This window comes from Triticum dicoccoides, chromosome 3B (assembly GCF_002162155.2).
Source record: "Triticum dicoccoides isolate Atlit2015 ecotype Zavitan chromosome 3B, WEW_v2.0, whole genome shotgun sequence".
NCBI lineage: Eukaryota > Viridiplantae > Streptophyta > Magnoliopsida > Poales > Poaceae > Triticum > Triticum dicoccoides.
Window position 1 is genome coordinate 586,054,254 of NC_041385.1, and position 7,544 is coordinate 586,061,797.

The window sequence follows — 7,544 nt, forward strand, 5'->3', positions numbered from 1 at the left end:
GGGAGGTCCGACGAGGGAGATGACGAGGCGGCGGCAGTCCGGCGAGGGAGGTCCGGCGAGGTGGCTCCGACGACAGGCGGCGTTCCGGGCAGCAGCGGACGACGGACGGCGGGCGCAGGGCGTCGGGGGTGACGCGGCAAGCGCGGCGAGGGGCGCCGCTGAGGGAGAGGGAACGGGGGTGCGAGGATGCGGGAGGGGGCCGGCGAGGCGGCTACAAGCGTTGGCGTCGATGGCCTCCTCCCTCGATCCCGATCCAATCGGGGGAGGGGGGGCAAGTGGGGCGAGTGGGCGAGTGTGGTGGACGGCTAGGGTTTCGGGAGGGGAAGTGGATAAGGAGTAGTGCGGGAGGCCGGTCGGCTGGGCCTGGTGGGCTGAGGGTGGGTGGCCAGCTGGGCCAAGGCCCAGTGTGGGGGGGGGGTCTTTCTTCCTTTTTTTGTTTTGTTTTCTGTTTTTGTAGTTTCTTTTCTTTTTTATTTATTTTCTTTTCTGTTTTAAATCATTTTAAATTATCTAGGTATTTTATAAAAATGTGTTTGCTTTATTATAATTACCCAGGCATTTAACTGCGCACCCCGAACATTTTAGTTTAATATTTTGAAAACTTTGTCGTTTGACATTATTTGAATTTGAATTTGAAACGTTTTCGAATCAACCCGAGATTAACTAGAGTGATCGAGGTGACATGGCACCATTAACGTGAGATTACTGTAGCATGATTATCCGGGCGTCACAATTCTCCCCCACTACAAGAAATCTCGTCCCGAGATTTAAGAGGGGAGTAAGGGGAAAAGTTCTGGTTACGAAATTTTAACGGGTGTCATCGGTCTTGGTTGCTCTTCTCGAAGAGGTCGATCCATTGTGTTGCTGTCTCCATTCCTCTTCTTCAGGGCATCATGATGAAGTCCTCATCCTTTCTTCGGGGGTTCCATCGTACTTACGAAAAGGATAGTGGGTATCTTCGGAAGAACGGACCTTACAAGGTTGACTATCTAGCAGATAACTCAGGGAATGTGGTAGAAAGTAACTCTCGAACAGATACTTAAGAAAATATCGAGAGTAAAGTAAGAAGGTACCCTGAGAAGTTTCAAACGGATAGGCAATCGTTCGATGTCTAAAACAACATGTGAAAGGGGTCCAAGCAACGAGATTGAATATTGTGTCTGTTACCAGAATAGATCACTAGGATGGTGGCCCGTGAATTACATACGAGGCCACGCGCGAGGAATAACTTTGGGAACGGGTGATACAGGAGAGTCAGGTTTCGATCCTGGGACCTGTGGGTTATGGGCCCACCATGTGGGTTCAAAGTAGAAAGAGTGGTGACATCATGCACGGTTATGATGGCAAGGCATGCTAGAGAATAGCCTGTCAGTTATGTCGGCAACAACGTCGGTACCAAGGGCGAGGGACGAAGTGAACCATTTTTCTGCTCGTTGAACGAGGCGGACCAATAGGCAAAGTTCTCGTCCATCGGTGGTTACCGGAATGTCGTCAACAATAGTAACAGGGTCTGACTGATAAGGTGGTACACCGAGGTGTTTCCGTAAGAAGGATAATTTTACTGCTTAGATCTTATAGATCACCAGAGAGGTTAAACCAAACAATGGAAAGGAATATATCATTATCAGATTAGACAGAACAATGGAAAGGAAAATGTGTTAGAACACATATCCCATGGGTATATCTACCCACGGACAAGTAAGGCATGATATGCATGACAGGATATAAAGTAGAAAGCCCTTTATGTAAGGGGAGAGAAACTTCATGACATTACCCATACAACGGTGTTTGGATAATTGATAAAGAAAATTCAACATTGTGCTTCAAATGTTCTTATTGATGATCAGAGTACCACCGACATGCTTCGAGATAGCATTGACATGGTCAACAAGTAAGGATCGGACTATGGATACATAAGGGATCCATCAGGATCAACTTATAGAATAAGTCTTATAATTTCCTCAGGGAAGAATGTTAACCTTGCTAATAAGGAAACTATAACATCAGGTCCTCCGGCCAGGTGTGCTAGGCATGACATCACCTTACCAGGTCATATAAAGACCAATTTTATAACTCTTGGAAATATGACCCAACCATCATATCTGACCGAGATTCAGATTTGATTGATGTTAGGAATCAGGATACCTCGGACTCAGGATGCCTGAGAAGAAAAGGTGCAAAACAAATTGACAAGATGACATTGTAAGATTCTCGGGAAATGTACTATGGAAGGGAGTTCCAGAACAATAGCTCATCATTAATCCAATGAAGGGATAAGGAGGTAATTGATGAACTCCGTGACAATTCATCGAGATTTCGAAAGGATAGGTTTCCACAATTATGTGAACAAGGAGATAACACTTGTCAGATCAAATGATATAATGATGTATGCTCGAGGAAAGCATACACAATTGAACATTGATTGAAAGGTGCACCCAAAGATGGGCTTAGGTAGCATGATCAACGTTAGAATGGTGGTTCAACAACCAATAGTCTAAGAACGAACTACCGACCATCAACTTCAAAGCAATAGGGTTGTTAGAGGTAAAAATCCACGCAGTACTGTTCACTTGTTGGAATCCCGGTTAGAATCAACACGGGAACCAAGAAGGGAAGGTTATGATGAGAAGTATTACTTGCATCAATAATTCATAAGAGGTGGTGAAAGTCTCATGACATTCTTGACAAGACAGATGGTAATACTCCAAGGTAAAGAAGAACAATTGTTGGATAACACGGAACTCAAGGTATACACAAAGCATGAACAAGTTTGTGTTAAACGAAAAGCAATAAAGTGGTCGATGATAGCACCAATCATCAAGGGCAAGGATGTTATTTCTCATCATGAATTCAATTGATATCTTGGAAGACCTCAGAATGTTGATGATGATCATGACACATTTGTCGAGAGGTTTCAAGAAGATGTAACCGATCGGCGATGACATCAAGTCAAATGAATGATGAAGCGAAAAGTTATTGAAACCATGGGTACGACACAAACTCGAAATCAAGCTTGTTGTTCAAGGACAAATGATATGATGAGGAAGATTGATGTAAGCTTAGCTCATCGTCGAAAGTTGTGCTCCGGCATTAAGGACCAGGTAGCACAGTTAAAATCGGCACAATAATGATATAGCCGAGCAGGCTAGGAATGACGTGATCGAGTTCAAAGTCGTAGGTAATGAAGGTTCCAGGAGTTGTTTAATCGTGGTGCGGACACGATTCAGTTATCGGTGTCTTTGAGTGTTTAATAACTCAGAGCCCGTGAAAAATTTGGAATCAGTGAGAATGTAGTACTTGATGAAGAACTCATAAGAAGTTATGCAGTTCCGTGATAATCTCGAGATACTAGGGGGGTAATACTCGACGACAGATCAAAGTAGAGGTTGGACTGGGGTAATGCTCTGCAGAAGACAAGTACTTACACTTGCACGAGAAATGGTATTTAAAGGGGAACATGGTCGGAATCCACGATCATAAAGGATCGAACCACGGATACAAGATGAACTTATAACAAGGGGGTAATTATTTTTACAAGCAGCTTCCATGATAAGTTATACATCGTGTCCCTGGGCATGAACGCAAGGTTCAAGGTCGACTCCCACTTCTTCAATGTATAACCTTCCATTCACTTTTCGCTTTTATAAAGGCATTAGTGATGAAAGTTTTATCTAGTGAAATACCAGATGAGTATGACTCGTGAAAACTTCCGAGTTCACACATATAAAGGAAGGCATAGGTTCAACCCGTCAGGGTATCGTGGAAACATATACCACAAGCTTCAATAGTAAATACGACCAGCTCGAAAGCAGAGCATGGTTGGCCAAGCAGATGATACAATGTACCAAGGGCATTATGTATCAGGTAAATAACTCACAAGAATTTTGGTTGTGAAGGACAATGTCAGATAATAACCCAGCAATGGTTATGGCGGTCCACAATGGGGCTGATGTGAGTATCGGAACTCAATCAAAGGAAGAAGGAATGCCAAGGCATCGGATTATAGAAACAACTGACTAATTCAAAGCTTAATGCAAATAAATTTTATGATTTCCAAATCAAGGGATCATAAGCAATTGTTCTGATCGAAAATGAATAAGTTCAATAGACTTGGAAGCATAAACGATCAAGGCATTGATTGGTTAAGAACCAGCTCATATCCAAATGATGCCTGAGCCAGAAGGATGAATCCTAGGATTCGACTGAGGAATGCGAGCATCCTCAACATATTGAATCAACGTACTTAAAATGATAGAGACAAGGGATGCCAATAAGATTACGGAACTTATGGGATTATCCATAATGCAAGCAAGCAAGAATTTCAAGAGCAACAGGCTGCTTAGGATTTTCGAAAGATCGAATGATATTTTGAAGTGTTTGGGAAACACATGAACAACGGGGAATGAGCGGATACTTGATAAGTGCGAGAATTATCCGTAGGGGTATTCAGGTGACAAAGAATAGCAAGGCAGTAAGCTCAAAGGATTCTCGGAACAACAGAGAGAATTTCGAGGTATCTTGTAATAACAAGATCAACTGGGAAACATTGCATGAATGGCGAGTATACGTGCTTATCCATAGGGGTTTACCGATGGAAGGGCATTGCATAAGTGACCATAAAGTTTCGAGAGAACATCGGTGAGTATCTTCGGATCCTTCTGGTGCAGCAGACGATCATCTATAACAAGGGGCTCTCCGGGAGAAGGCTGTTACGAGAACCTAAAGTTAGATTTAGTAAAATCATTTAACCCGAATAGTAGAGAGATCAGAGTCCCAGAGTATAGATCGAGGAGTAAAAGATCCTAATACCACCCAATTGCGACATGGTCCTGTAAGGCACACAGCCATGTTAGTAAAAGTTTTGCAATGACTAGACTCAACTTCGGCCAAGGAGTGTGGAAGGGGGATTCCTACAGGCAGTCGGCTCTGATACCAACTTGTGACGCCCCCGATTCAATCGTACACTAATCATGCACGCAAATGTGTACGATCAAGATCAGGGACTCACGGGAAGATATCACAACACAACTCTAAAACATAAATAAGTCATACAAGCATCATAATACAAGCCAGGGGCCTCGAGGGCTCGAATACAAGTGCTCGATCATAGACGAGTCAGCGGAAGCAACAATATCTGAGTACAGACATAAGTTAAACAAGTTTGCCTTAAGAAGGCTAGCACAAACTGGGATACAGATCGAAAGAGGCGCAGGCCTCCTGCCTGGGATCCTCCTAAACTACTCCTGGTCGTCGTCAGCGGCCTGCACGTAGTAGTAGGCACCTCCAGTGTAGTAGGAGTCGTCGTCGACGGTGACGTCTGGCTCCTGGGCTCCAGCATCTGGTTGCGACAACCAGGTAGAATGGAAAGGGGGAAAAGAAGGAGAGAAGCAACCGTGAGTACTCATCCAAAGTACTCGCAAGCAAGGATCTACACTACATATGCATGGGTATATGTGTAAAGAGGCAATATCGGTGGACTGAACTGCAGAATGCCAGAATAAGAGGGGGATAGCTAGTCCTATCGAAGACTGCGCTTCTGGCAGCCTCTGTCTTGCAGCATGTAGAAGAGAGTGGACTGAAGTCCTCCAAGTAGCATCGCATAGCATAATCCTACTCGGCGATCCTCCCCTCGTCGCCCTGTTAGAGAGCGATCACCGGGTTGTATCTGGCACTTGGAAGGGTGTGTTTTATTAAGTATCCGGTTCTAGTTGTCATAAGGTCAAGGTACAACTCCAAGTCATCCTGTTACCATAGATCATGGCTATTCGAACAGATTAACTTCCCTGCAGGGGTGCACCACATAACCCAACACGCTCGATCCCATTTGGCCGGACACACTTTTCTGAGTCATGCCCGGCCTCGGAAGATCAACACGTCGCAGCCCCACCTAGGCACAACAGAGAGGTCAGCACGCCGGTCTAAACCTAAGCGCACAGGGGTCTGGGCCCATCGCCCTTAGCACACCTGCACGTTGCGTACGCGGGCGGAAGCAGAACTAGCCCCCTTAATACAAGAGCAGGCTTATGTTCCAATCCGGCGCGCGCCGCTTAGTCGCTGACGTCATGAAGGCTTCGGCTGATACCACGACGTCGAGTGCCCATAACTGTTCCCGCGTAGTTGGTTAGTGCGTATAGGCCAGTAGCCAGACTCAGATCAAATACCAAGATCTCAGTAAACATGTTAAGTATACGCGAACGCCGAACAGGGCTAGGCCCACCTCTCTCCTAGGCGGTCTCAACCTGCCCTGTCGCTCCACCACAAAGTAACAGTCGGGGGCCGTCGGGAACCCAGGCCCACCTCTACCGGGATGGAGCCACCTGTCCTTTCAGCCCCCTCATCAGAATCACTTGCGGGTACTCAATAAGCTGACCCGACTTTAGTCACCATCTGTATAGTATGTATGTATGTATAGTATATACCCGTGATCACCTCCCGAGTGATCACGGCCCAATAGTATAGCAAGGCAGACTGACAAGAATGTAGGGCCAATGATGATAAACTAGCATCCTATACTAAGTATTTAGGATTGCAGGTAAGGTATCAACAGATGTAGCAACAATGTCAGGCTATGCATCAGAATAGGATTAACGGAAAGCAGTAACATGCTACACTACTCTAATGCAAGTAGTATAGAGGAGAATATGCGATATCTAGTGATCAAAGGGGGGGGGGGCTTGCCAGGTTTCTCTGGCAAGTAGGAGGGGTCGTCAACTCCGTAGTCGGACTGGGCAGCAGCGGCATCGGTCTCGTAGTCTATCGGAGAAAACAAGGGGGAAGAAACAATAAATATAATGCAAACAAATGCATGACGATGCATGACATGACAAAGCGCGGTGCTAGGTGTGCCCTAACGCGGTAGTAGGTGATACCGGCGAAAGGGGGAAACATCCGGGAAAGTATCCCCGGTGTCTCGCGTTTTCGGATAGATGAGTCGGAGGGGAAAAGTTGCGAGTTTGCTATGCTAGGGATGTGTGGCGGACGAACAGGCCGCGTATCCGGAATCGTCTCATCGTTCTGAGCAACTTTCATGTATAAAGTTTTTCCATCCGAGCTACGGTTTATTTTATATTAATTTTAAAAGATTTAATCATTTTTAGAATTTATTTAATTATTTACCCCTAACATTATCCAGAATAGTGATTGCTGACATCAGCATGATGTCAGCAGTTGACCTGGTCAACCTGACATGGGGGTCCCGCATGTCATTGCCTAACTAACTAACTAATTGTTTAGACAGATTAATTAGCAGGTTAATTTGGTTTAATAGTTAGTTAACAGAATTAATTAAGTTATTAATTCTTTAATTAATTAATTGATATTATTTATTTATTTATTTTATCATTATTTTTAATTCCTTTTTTAAAAAAATACATTCTGGGCGGGGCCCGCCTGTCATTGGCCCTAAGGCCTTAGCGGGCGGGCTAACGGGCGCGGTTGCTGGGGCGGAGCCCCGTGAGTGAGCGGGCGGTTACGGGCGCCCGATGGGGCGAACCCAGGCGCGGTTCAGGTGGTAGCGGGCGACGGGCGTCAGCCCGTATGGGCGC